The sequence below is a fragment of the Chelmon rostratus genome, chromosome 7 (assembly GCF_017976325.1).
Source record: "Chelmon rostratus isolate fCheRos1 chromosome 7, fCheRos1.pri, whole genome shotgun sequence".
Lineage (NCBI taxonomy): Eukaryota > Metazoa > Chordata > Actinopteri > Chaetodontiformes > Chaetodontidae > Chelmon > Chelmon rostratus.
This window is the reverse complement of record NC_055664.1, coordinates 5876412-5890420: the sequence shown is the minus strand read 5'-3', so window position 1 is coordinate 5890420 and position 14009 is coordinate 5876412. Positions and strand designations below refer to the sequence as shown.

General features: G+C 43.6%; 1 protein-coding gene across 1 annotated transcript in view; it reads right to left on the bottom strand.

Annotated features, from left to right (window-relative positions):
• LOC121609316 (SPRY domain-containing SOCS box protein 4-like) overlaps window positions 1-5828 on the bottom strand; it is a 41205-nt gene extending 35377 nt beyond the window's left edge. Inside the window, exon 1 of the mRNA XM_041940906.1 lies at window positions 5560-5828. The gene's annotated coding sequence lies outside the window, so the exon portion shown is untranslated. The remainder of the gene's footprint in view (window positions 1-5559) is intronic.
• Window positions 5829-14009: the final 8181 nt, after the last annotated feature.

The window sequence follows — 14009 nt, the reverse complement described above, 5'->3', positions numbered from 1 at the left end:
TCTCAACAAAATCAATGACATCGCACTGTTTTAATTGCCAGAACCACAATCTTGTCTCGCATCTCTGCTTGTAAGAGCCTGGGATAATGGCTTTAGTTACAAGACACTTTCTACACCAATTAAATGTCTGTGAGACTTAATTAAGGCGATCACTCCAGCCATCCATAGCTACTTACCACTCGCAACCCCCCTCTTCCCCCCGCTACTCCACTATTCTACCCACCTCCTCAATCACTGCGTCCCCTTTAGGGATGTCAGTTTCAGTTAATTTTGCCTTCAGTAGCCCGACAGCCATTCACCAGTAACTAACCAGTTAATTTTGCGCTGAGGATCATGCTGGACTGCTTCTCCCAGTCAGTCATGTACTGGAAGATTTCAATGTCCTGCACAAATGGAGGGCCGACATCACAGAAGCAGCGAGGTAAAACAGAGGCTTAAATATGTCGGCCTTTAGCAGATTTTCCCGGTAAAAAGAAATAAAAGGTATTGACCAAATAACTAAAATCCTGTTGCCGGTCAGCACTGATGAAGTGACAGGTTGCTATCTGCCCTGGCTAGCTTGACATTTAGCTCATCCTTCATCAACTTAAAGTGCTTTTCAATGCATTTAGCCACAGTAGCTCTCGACGGCATAACATAGTTAGGCTCAAGGTACGGAAATAGCTCTTTGAATCCCTCGCCCTCTACCACACTAATTGGCAGCATATGGGTCTCAATCATAAAGCACACTAAGTGGCTGATGGCCTCAGACCGCAGCGCTAACCATTGTGTGTCTCTGCAAACTAACCTATAGAGCAACATGCGTAACCAATCAAAAATCGAGTACCCCTTTTATTTTTGTAATACCGTGAAATAAATCTTGCATTGTAAAAAAAAACAGACATATTCCCTGGTCTTGCTGCCCTACTTTATCAGAGCATAACCAAACTTCCAAGAACTAACAAAGACCAATTGATGCGTCACCTTGTGTTTTCTGTGAAAATGCACCATGATGGCTACAGCTGATGGCCCGCTAACAGCAGCTGTATGCCACAAGGAATGGACGTGCTAGAACTTCAGTAGGCTTCATTTCAGAACTGCTGGCTAGTGTCTCTTTTTCCCTCCTTTTATATTATTTTTGCTTTTTGCTGCCATCGGGGTCAGAAACTACTGTATCACCTAATGCTAACCTGAGTAAATGTGCATTAAGTGAATACATGGTGAACAAAACCACTGTCAAGGGAAGTTTTCATTGACAGGAGTTAGCAGCTCAATGCAGCACATAATGCAGAGCTTCGGTGTACCAGTATAGAAACACGTGGGTGGAAGTTTCTTCCAGGAGGAGCGCTTTACACCACATCCTTCAGATGTGAAAGATAAACAGCCCTAGTAACTCGTGTGGTACACCCTCTCTCTCTCTCCATAGGGAGGAACATCCGTCATCTGCCTGAAGAGCTGGCTGAGAATCCAATCTTTAGCACACATCACTCACCCAGCAGCGACAGGCAACACTGGCTGACATGTGCAGTGAGCTATTCTGTTACCATGCACACCACGCCTAAAGGAGGGAAATGATGATTTGCTACAAATGGGTAAACATATTATAAAAACTCTTTTGCTGAAAAAAAAGGTCTCATGTGTGATCTAATCAATACTGGCATTCTGAAGCCAGTGGGAATGTGCTACAGTAAGAGACATACTGATGGCAGAGTGGGCAGCTAGAGCTTAGTTTCCACAAAATGACCCTCCCGATACCCGCTGGCACAGCTGAACCTGATGGGAAATGTTCCTACTTTGCATGCAGTTCCTGTTGTTCAATCAACCATATCAGGACAGAGCAATGAAAACAGCTGATGGATTTTTTTTGCTTTGTTTCTCCCCACCCAACAGTGACAGCAGCAGTAGGGCAAAGCCGTGCCGTATTTACCAAAGGTACCAAAGTGCAGCTGCGGCTAAAAACAATATTCCCGCCAGTGAAACTCATCCAAAATCATTTAAATGGCTTTGAAGAGCAACTAAACATGAGTGGCAGCGATTTAAAAGAGCAATTCAATTTAGTGTGAGCCACTCGAGTGATTAGATTCTATTACACTGTGCAAACACACGAGCGCTGCTGGCCTTTTAAAACGACCTGCTGTCCTGTAAAGCCCGGGCGTGGCCCTGCTCAGCACCGGATTGCTCTTAATGGGATTTCACAACATTAACATTCTGCTGAGTCATCATCAGACACACTGGCTACAGTGCCCCTTTGGTGAAACAGGCCCGTCTCTGACTGTGTGTCTGTACTACTGTGTGTGCGTATGTGTGAATGAACGAGACTGTGTCTCATGGTGGGGTGTGACTGGGTGCACAGTGTGGACAAATATCAGACATGCTTTGACAGCCTCCAGGAGATAGATGTTGTATGCAGATCCTCTGACAGACGCCGCATCAAATATTTCTATCTGGAGGAAAAACATCTTCAGACACGACGCAGCTGACTGACTGAAATTCATGAGCATTTCCTGTTGGGAAATGGAGATAAATGCCATTCTGTTGTACACTGCTTTTTCTGGAAACCTTTTTGCCATTTTAGGACAGATTTTAGTCTAATGCTGCACTCACGTCATATCAGACAGACGATAAATACAAGCAGCCAAGTTGCAAAGGTCTTTGTTGGAGTTAAACAGCACAGAGCTGAAACGATTGGCTGTTTGTCAAGCGATGGAAAATTCACAACCATTTGTATAATCTAGGAAGTGTTTTCATTTTCCAAGCAGAGAGGTTAAACATTCTGTGGTTTAAGCTTCTAAGTTGTGAGGATGTGCCAACTTTGACTTCACAGTAAACTGAACATCTTTGGGTTGGTCAGACAAGCAATTTCATGACACCACCTCTGGCTTTGGGAAATTTTCATGGGTATTTGTAGTCAATTTATATACCAAACAATTGATTCATTCAGAAGCTGACACATTTCTAATTAATTACAAGCTCCAAAGTATTTGGGTTTCCAACAATTTATTTCCAAATGAGAAATGTTTCATTGCCACAATGGCAGAAAGAACAGTGCAATCAAACCAATGCCAAACAAAAGGTCAATCTGTTGTTCGTCATCCTCTTTTGGTCTACAAATGTGGTGCCTTAATAATGAGTTAACATAAATCAGCCCGGGCAGATTCTGTGGTGAAAAAAGTGGAGCTTCTTGGTGTAAAAACTTGACAAACAAGATTTATGAGTCTGTGAAGGGATCTCTCGCCGACATGCAGAGGAAAAGAATGACAACAAGCTGAAACCTTGTTTCGTGATCAGTGCTAGCACCGCCTTCCTGTCAGCCGCAGGAGGCTGAAGGGGAGAATAAGCAGTTGTTACCTGGGTGTCACCCACAGCTGTCATTAAAACTGATTTGCCCCTTGACACAAGAGGGACGACTGAGTAGCACAGCAATCATTTCCCACCTCATTTATCAGCATTAATTCCCAAACATCCTGACAGCGATGGCGCGTTTAGTTCATCCGTGTGTCACCAACGGTGCACGGCTACTGTCTCAGGCTGCTGCAGCTGACTGCTGATTGGAAAAGTTGGATATCAACTTCCAAGACGATGTGTCATCTTTCTACCTGGTGGAAAAGGCACTTGTGTGCTCGCCTTCAGTGATGTACACTCATTGTCGTATTTCACATGTTCAGTGTCGGGCTGAGTAACATTGATCCTTAACAAAATGTTTGTAATGCGTTCAAGTATATATATAAAAAAAGGATATTAGCCTATATATAATTATTGGATCATTTTTACACTTTTAAATTTTAATTTTGGTATTTGCCACAAACTTCCAGTTATCTGCTAGGGTTTAGTATAGATGGTTCATAACAGCCATACTCTTGTGTCTTGGCCTCTCACACTGCCAACGAACAAAATAACATTTGTTTCCCAAGGATCCAATCCAGTTCTATAACCAGCGTCTCTTATCTGTGACACTTGTCAACCAGCAGCTACTGTGAGATCATAACATTGGGTGCTGCGACAACTAGTGTTGGCACATGCGTGACAGACATGCCCATAGCTTGAAGACTGTTGCTGTTAATGGCTATGCCCTCTCTTTACCTCGTGTTTGCTTCTTGGAGACTCTGGGTGAATTAAACATGATAGAGAACTGCTGACCTCTGAATACTGTGGGTCTGGGCATGTTGATGCCCACCCACCCACACAGTAACGGGGAGGTCAACCGATGTCACAGCGGTCACAGGGTCAAACCCCAGATGGTGGGACATAGAGTGCACGGGTCAATAGTTCCTCTATGGCGGCAGCATATGACCTGGCTTTCAACAGTTCAGCTAATTAGCAATCAAACCATTTGTCATACTGACTATGACGGAGCTGTCCTAGAGATGCTGCTTGCACTGTAAAGATTTTGGTTTTTGTTTACTGCAGCAACCACAACTGAGAACGAGACCAACAACCACAACAGTGAGCCGAGCTACCACATCAGCCATTTATGCTCTTCATCTCACCATCTGCTGTGGTCCGCCCACACAAATCTCTCATAACACTTGATCAGGACAGTAGCCTGCCAATGCCCAGGAGGGCGAAGCAGATGGTGCGGTTGGTTACAGGCAAAGCGTTTAGCCTGCGAATAGCGGGCAAACTTCAAATTGATTAGGAAGTCAAATAGCCCGCTTTCTGCTGCTTGTAGGGCATCAGGCTGCCTTGTGTGCACACCTGGAGGAAGCCAAAGCTCGGAAAAAAGAAACCGTCTGCTCCTGCTGCCTTTAAAAACTCATCAAAACATTTGCAACTTAAAAATGCTGGCAACACAACCATGCAAGACTCTCCCTCACTTCCCAAGCACACTGAAAAAGAAATTAACTTGAGGGGAAAAATGTTGATTCGTGCATGAATGAGGCATAATGAAGTATTCCTTTAAGGCAGCCAAGTGGTTCGCAGCAGAACACACTGCCTCATGTAAACACGCCTATCGTGCATGAAGAAAAACAGCGAGCCAATTCAATATCTGGCAGGTAACTGAGCCTTATTGACATTATCCACACACGGTGTAGCACGAAAACACAGCTGGAGACATTTAATGCGCCACTTGTTCCTTCTTGATGTCTGGGGGCATGAATGAGTGGCTGACCAGCACCTTAGGTCAGTACATAAAGGCTGTTTTTGTCTCTAACTGACTCATACCTCCTGCTGCAGCACCAGTCCTAGCTGTTAGTTCAGTGCGCGACAAAACTGTTCAATAACTTACAAGAATAAATGAAATAGCCGACTAGCTTTTAAAAGTATTGTGCCGAACTTGTGTAATCATACTAAACAATCAGGAAATGGCTTACGTTTAGTTCCCCTTGGTGTGCTTGTTTGTCAAGCAGCGATAAAGCACTAAAAGCACAAAATATCTAATAGAGTTCGGGAAACGCTCCGTTCTGCTGGCAGGACGGTGCAAAGGTAATGTATCGCAGAAAACACGGGAGGAAAGTTTGAGACAGCGGCTCTCTGCTTCTGACAACGCACTGAGACAACATTAACACAGTCACGGTGCCTTTGCAGGTGTTTTCGGCACAATATTACCATCGTAACAAGAGGAAGAAACGTTAAACTTACCGTGCGTTACCTTCCGACCAGCGTATCCAAAGCAAGACGGTCTCTAGAAAGGCGAGCCGACAAAGCGCTCACGACGCCAAGTTTCCTCTTTCCTCAGCAAAACCAGTCAGCCGGGTTTAAGACGTGTTGTGGCACTGGACAGTTAGCAGAAAGTGCTTAAAGAAAAGCAAAACCTGCTTCGACGAAGCCAATAATTGTCCGTGTTGACGAAGTGAAAGGACGTTTCACGCGCAGCGGCGGCTTTCTTTGTTCCTCCTGCCTGCAGCCTGTTCCGTGGATATTATCACCGTTCATGTGTCCCTGACAGCCGCTGATTGGCTGGAGGCTCGGGATCAAGAAAAGGTGACCGCCGTCAAGCTAGCCACAATAACAACACATTTCCTGATCACAGCGTCGGCACGAGGCGCTTTTGTAAAAACCCTGTTTTTGTATTCAGCTTTTTTTCACGATGTTGAGTAACAATTTATGTTGCAATGTCACGATGTGTGTTTTTCTTATGTTGCTGAAGGTTGTTTTTCCTAAACGTGGCTAAGTCCGTGCTTTTATTTTGTACGCATCAGTACAAAGCTTCCGGTTAACTTCCAGCCTTAAAGAAGCTTGACGCAGGGTGGAGGCCGCTTCATGCCTTGCATAGTTTTATTCTGAGCATAATCACGATCCGTCTGCAGCTTTTGTAAATTACTTGCGCTTGTTTTGGATAACAAGTGTATTACTTCTCATTTCTCCTCAGACACAATGATTCTAGTTTTCATGTTATGTGTAAGTGCGTGTGCGTGTGTGTGTGTGTGTGTGTGTGTTTATATTTATAAAATAACAAACACCAGTAAATATTTCATAAGTTTGATCGATATATCAAATGCAAGCTTTTCATGAAGCCTTACCCATGTCTTTGTTGAGTGTCCTTTCAAACATAAGTCCATGTTCAATAGAAGAGTACCTTTAAGTAGTTATTAAGTAGGAGCGGCTGGATTTATGGATTAAATCCAAACTAATGGGTTAGCAAGATTATTTCTTGCATCTAATGCCACTTACCACAGAAACATTACCAAACCAGTTCACGGCTGTGACATCAACACTAGGGTTTGTTTTTGCACGCAGGTTAGTGCTCAGAGGTTCCACTGTAACAACCGTGACTGTGTCCACAATATAATGTAAGCAGTTGTGCAACTGAATGGAGGTCTGTGATCTGATGATCCAGTATTTTAAGATTCTCAATAAATTCCTCTGCCTTTGTCCCATTCCATTTATGAAACGCATCTATTTGTATCTCAGCTATAACCGTGTTGACAGCAGATTTAACACGGGCAGGCCAGGTCAATAGAAAAGGCCTGGATGAAATTAGGCTCATTGTGAAAACTAGACCACATGATCCCCGTGCAGCTGTCCTCAAATCAATTCCAAAGAGAATCAGAGAGCTGAAGCTGATGGGTTTAACGCAGCAAAGACCACTTGTCTGTCAGTGTGAAACACTGCTGATTTTCTTCAATCCTCTGCAGTCATTAAGGGAATCTATCTATCTATCTATCTATCTATCTATCTATCTATCTATCTATCTATCATTACAAACACTAAATGTCTGTTACTCATAAAGTCAGAAAGTTGATGTTGGTGAAACAGAGACCGTTTCTCAGCTGCTCATGACTCAATGCTCCCATGCTGTGTGTGTGTGTGTGTGCGTGTGTGTGTGTGTGTGTGTGCGTGTGTGTGTGTGTGTGCGTGTGTCACGCAGTGGATTTGTCGCTGTGTAAGAGCAGCTCACACTGGATCCTCTTCAAGTCCTCCGACACACAGTTTGCATCAGATGTTTTCGCTCTCTGCCTTTCATTACATTGTCTGCCTCACTTCCCCCCCTTGCATCCACTCTTCCTTTCCCCCTCCTCTTCTTTTTCCCCTCCGTTTCCCTGGCCGTCTGTCTTCATCCAACCTCACACGTCACTTCTTCGTCCTGTGGGTCCCTCGCTCTCTGCAGACCGATTGTGGAGCCGGTCATAATTGGATGGTGCACTGAAAGCCAAACAATGTCACTGAATCACCATGAGCATTTCTGCTTGTTAGAAAATATAGAGGAGTACTTTGTCTCAACTTGGCTGAACTTCCCTTCACTTTGCCTCGCGTATGTACGTGATTTGTGTATGTGCGTGCATGTCTGTGCCATAGAGGGATGTCCCTGAATTCACCCCAGCCAGTGTGCCTCTCACACTCAACCACAGTTGGAGGAGCGTTCAAACAGAGCCAAAGTGAAGTGTGCTGATGTGGTTTGTGAACGTCTAAAATCTAAAATCACCAGACTGACTTCAAATAATATAATAATAACTTGAAGTCATGTAAACTCATGAGGTCATGACGGCATGAACTTCTGCAGACATTCAAGGAACCCACAAAATGAATCCTGCTGACTTTTCCTCTAGCGCCACCACCAGGTCAACAATTTCATTTATCCATTGAACAATCAAAACGATCAAAAATTCACTTTGTTTACTACTTTATGACAAGCTAATAAAAACAATGATTTTAAGACTCTGCTGTTCCCATATGATGCATTCATGCAAAATGGACGGGACTGGAAGAACAGGAAAGTCTCCCATCGTTCCAACTTGTGGGTGTTCATGGTTTTCCTCGATGCTAGCAGTGTAGTAACACAAGATAAATAACATATTTTGTTTTGTTGAATATTTGTGGCAGTTTGTTAACAAGGGGAGGGAGATACAAAAAAAAAATATAAAACTTTTCCTTTTTAAAGGACCAGTGTGTAGGATCTAGCGACATCTAGTGGTGAGGTTAAAGATTGCATCCTCACCCCTCCCTTTCCTCCCTTTCCAAGCATGTGCCCATGAAACAAAAAATAAAAATAAAAATACGAAAGGCTCTCTCTCGAGCCAGCGTTTGGTTTGTCCATTCTGGGCTACTGTAGAAACATGGCCGCAACATGGCGAGCTCCGTGGAGGAGGACGCTTTCTGGCTGTAAATTCAAAGGGCTCATTGTAGGGTCATGAAAACACAACAATTCTTGTTTTCAGGCAATTATACACTAATGAAAGCATACTTACAAACATTATATTCCATTTCTGTCATATTCTGCAATACATCCACCTAAATCTCACACACCGCCCCTTTTCAACCTTATCTTTATACAGTATATCCCAGAGAACAGCAACAGGTTTTTAATGTTCTCTTGGTCTCCGGGGTGCTGCTTTAAATTCTCATTGGTACTCAGGCTATATCAGCGTGGATTTCTAGCCTCCACTACTGGGCATCCAGAGGGTGTGCGCAAAATTCCACTCAAAAACAAATCTTCCATCTTGTCTCGCTTGAATTGCAGACTAGCTTCGTTTCCAACAGTGAAAATGGCATCTTTTAATATGTGTGCAGAGGATGTCATGGACGCGGATGCTTTTACAGTGTTTTGACCGACTCTGGGTTATTGAGCGAGGGTGTTTGTTCGAGCCAGAGTATGCAGCTGAAGAAATGCAGCACAAAGTAATCCAGAAGAGGGAGGCCGGGGCTGCAGCTTCATTAGCCGGGCATGAGGATATGGCCAGCGAGGAGCATGAATAATCGCTTTCTTTCTTGTCTTTTGCTCTCTCTGCCTGCATCGTGCATTGTGTCAGATGTAAAATATCCTTCTCCAATGCTCAGTACACAGGACATGGCCACACTGATACTACATACACTCAAGATGTTTATTTCACTTTTCTCAAGGAAAGAACAAAAAGTTTCAAAATGTGTCCCCTGTCCATAAGAAAACTTGGCATCCCATATAATCTGGCTGAGCCAATATAAAACTGAAATGAAAGTAATGCGGTTACAATTTCAAGAACTTTTCAAACCATGAGAACTTCCAAATTCATGCCTTTTCAAGGATTTCCAGCACCTGCATGAACCCTGAGAATGGTGATTAGCTCCAGGTGAACAGTGAAGTAACGTAACTGTGAATTTCTCCTTTAAATTATCTGAATCGATTGTAGTCATGAAGTTATTGGATTAGAATGAACTGCCAGCAGTGGTGGTGTTGCAGTCATGTTGCCATCAGGTCTTTTGGCACTTGATATTATAGTCACTTTAACCGAGTGGAAAATGTCAAACCTGTCAAATCCCTGATCTCTCCAACTCAAAATTACAACTACAGCTCAGAGGTGATCAATATTATTTGGGTGACTTTACAGTTTCCATTTGATCACAGAATAACCACGTCAAATAAGAGCGAGCACTGGGAGAAGAAACAGGGGGCAGATCGAATGGATTCCTCTTCAATCCAGGCACACAGTGTGGCGTGTGTGATGCCCTGTGCAGGTCTGCTATAAGCTGTAGTTGCTGATTTCCACTTCGACAGCGTGGGCCGCAGCAGATATCTGAGGCGAGAGCAGCGGTGATTGTTTATCTGAGTCTGGAGCCTAGCTGCTCATGAATCCAAACTACCCAGGATTTCACCCATTTCGCTCCATGTGAACCAAAATTCTGTGGGGGCATAATTAGAACGAGGGGCACGGGGGCAGAAAAAAAAGAAAATAATGACGCAATTTTCTGCAATTTGACATGTGTTTTCACAGACTTACATTATCTTGAAACTTCACTAAATGAATGACTGACGAGACTCTCCTCTGCATAACACACACACACCTCTTCGTTGCAGCATTAAAGAGGATGCTATGTTATCACAAGTCACTGCTGGCTAGCAAGCCAGAAAGCTAAACAGCTGGACAGAAGGATGGCTACTGACTGCATTTCATTTTCACACATCTGAAAAAGGGATTGATGCTTCAGCAACACACTGTTGAGGTGCAGCCGACATCCTCTCCACTATGACCACCTCGTTTCATCCTGCAACTTTTGGAAGAAACCAATAACATAGGGAGAGGGGGTGTGTGACTTTTTGAGGTATTCTCCATTAGAAATATACATTTGATGCATAATATAGAATGAGCATAACTACAAATAATAGTGAAGGGAGCACATGCAAGCAAGACTGTGTCACTTTTAAATGAAAAACCAACACATTCTGCCTCTTAAGATAAGCAACAAATGGCACACATGCTCCATTCAGTGTGCTCAGGGGCGTTGTTGCCACAGATGCAGCGTTAGATGCTGCTGCGTAAATTTTATTACAGAGTCATATTACTGACTTTGTGCCTTCCTTTTTGCTGACTGAGAGCCAAACCTGCATTGATCCATGACACCGCTCTGATAGCCTGATATGAATTGAATTGATTATGTGCTATGAACTTGGGTGGGAACACAGAAAGATGTGAGGACTTAAACGTAGCATCCAGTGGTTTTGGAGCTTGATCCATAATGGGACTAAAAGTCAGGATATCTCAGCCTCTGCTGCTCCCGTTTTGGCCATTCTTTTTTAATCTGTGTCTTGTTTCCCTGTGAAAGTGCAATGCTAAACAGCTGCTGTGCCCCTTTGAGGGCAGATGCCTGCTGCCTCCCTCTGCAGGACCTCACAAATGAGAAATCACTGCAGTGGAGGTGGAATATGGAAAAGTGTGAGGCAATAGGCCACAGCAAGAAGATGAAAAGCTCGATATACGGAAAGGCTGAAACCAACTTTAATCTTTATGCGTAACCCCAATACAGATGAGAACAGCACAACGCAGAGCCAAAAGCCTGTCAGAGATGGTGGAAGTGGAAAACAGCATTTTCTGTCTCTTTCTCTGTCCTCCCTTCCTTCCACTCCAGTTCAGAGGTAAACAAGGTGCCAGTCATATCACCGTTGGCCCCATCAGGTTGTTTGCTGTCGTTTCACTGTGTGTCCCCAACGCTCGCTTTAAAAGCGAGACTCAACCAACACCCCGAGGCACTTTGCATCATTCCAAGAACGGCGGCTGGCAGATTGTGGAGCGTGTTTCGGGAACACACTCCCCCCTCTCAGTAAGACACAAAGTAAAGAAGTGCAGGGTCTGACTCAGGCTGGCCCTGCTGGAGCTAATGCGGTGCTGTTGTTCAGAGCAGGGGCTGAGCTGTTAATGAGCTAAGTGTGTTTTCCAGCCGCGACTATGCCCTCATTCATCCGGCATCTTTCTGCCATTCCGTCTTTCTTTTTCATCAGTCCGAGCTTTAGTTGGCAAAATTCAAATGCAGCTGTCTGCCTCACTTCGTGCCACAGCTGTGTCCGAGGTGCAGAATGCACTTAAACATTTGGTGGTGGGTGTTTTCCTCGCTCTCCAATCTTCTGGATGGAGGAATGAGCAGCAGGCTGTCATCTTTTAGTATCTGCTCCGCTGAGCTGATGGTGTGCTAGAAGTCCTCAGCTAAGCAGGTCAACGCCACCACCTGCTGGCTGGAAATCTACTCCATCAAACGCACTGTTCAGCTGCAGTTCTCTCAACTGCAAATACATTTATCGAAACATACAAAAGCGACTAACCTAATTCACCAGAATGACACAAACCCTTGCCATTTCAGTCAAGGCAGTCGAGTGTGTAGTGAACCGTGTCTGGACCACAGAAGACTGAGATATTGTGCTTCTCCACATCATAAAGCCAGATGTCCTCTCCAGCTCAATGAGCTCATGTCACGCACACACCAATTTCAAATTTTATTCACAGTTTCCACTGTCAGCGCTCTGCTCTCTGGTTCTGTTCACAGCTCCTTATATGAGACGATAATGTAAAACAGGAAACACAAAAATGAAATAAGGGTTAAAACAAATGTCCTAATAGAATAAATTAAACCCTAACCTTTGCTTTAATGTGTCTGTAGTGCTGATCCCACAGCCAGCTTGTAAGGTCTGTCTCCCATCACAGACAGTCTGTACTCCGACATGTGCGCTCCCTCTTCTGTAACTCTTTGGTAAGAACAATCAAGTGTGGAGTTGCACCTGTAAACTACATTTACAGAGTGTGGTAATGTGTTCATATCTGAATTCGAGGTGGCTTCCATCCATATTATCCAATATCCAACAGTGGATCACATGACTACTCGTGCGTGATGAAGTCACAGAAAATTACCACTAACCAGTGTAGTTTCCAGAGTCCCAAGGAGTTTATAACAACTTTCAGTTCCTTGTTTTGGTTTCACGTTCTGTAACTTTGCTGTTTTGATTCTTCTCACCACCACCACATGACTCCACAAGGGTGAACTACAAAGCGAGATGAATGGTGTGCTGACCTAAAGCCAGAGTTTCCAATCTCATGAAGGCATCACGAAGCATATCACCCACTCACACAAAGAATGATGAAGGCCCAGTAACAGCAGACCACTTTGGATTATGTCTTTGTGCCCCGCCCTGATTTGCCGCCGAGTCTACACTGCTCGGATTTGCAGCTAATAGGACACTGATTAGAAAACTGATTAGTCTGTCACACAGATTATTCAATCAGTAAAATTAATTTCACTTTGATTTTTGTCCAAACTAAATTGATTACCACGTATCCTTCATTAGGGCACAGTGTCCGACCTAAATATGTTGTATCAAGTTTAAAGTTTAAGAGCTCAAGAATGTGCTGTTGTCACATTAGAAATAAACAGAAGGCACTGAGAGTGCAGAGTGGTAAAATATATCAACTTCAACTGCCAGCATTCCTCTTACCTTACTTGCAGGAGCAGTGTTGCTTTTTGCTGTAATAATTTTTTATATTCTTGATCGTTCTCCATTATACCGATGTGCTCCTCTGGACTGAAGTAGGCGGCACTTCATCAATACAGTTTGTGCGGAAGAAGAAGAGTCAGGTGACAGACAAAACACTTGTTGTTATGGGCGTGCACACAGAGGCTGATACTTGTGATACTCATTGTGTGTGACTGGGGCTTTAGGTTGTGTGGAGGCAGCTCAGGCAGAGAGAGCCTGGCCGTGTCCAGCTTGCCTTGCAGTAAACGGCCCAGTTTTGTTGGGTGTTTGTATTAAAAAAGCTATCAACTTAAAAGGTTACGATTAGGAATTATAGTTTTGTACTGCTGTTGGCTGTAATTTGACTTAAATTGCTCCTGTATACTTTCTATTTCATTCTATTCTTATTTTTTATATTTAAAATGTAATTCTGTACGTTTGTTTATTTACCTGTCTTGACTGTCTCTCTGCTGTGACACCAGAACTATAAAGGATCATCTTATCGCTGTAGCTTGTTGACACTGCCCCCAACAGGCCAAATCAGTTAATGCAGGTTTATAGACTAACTTGTTAGCCGTTCTTTTTAGAAAACTACCAGATTACTGAAAAAAAAACATTTAAAAAAATGTTTGAAATGTAGACGACTGGCTTTTATATTATGTATGGAAATATTTACAAAATGAGGATGTTAATGACCACATCTGATGGCAATACAGCTGGAAATAAAAGCAATGTAATCCATTTAGGTCACCACCGCCGCAGCACAGTGTCAGTTGGACATATTTGTACTTTCACTTGTATGTGAAACGTGAGTTTCACTGAATTGTGCCAAAGCAACTAAGAGAAACTGTGCATCAAACACTAACAGACTCAAACTAAGTAAGATTTCCTGACACTCAAA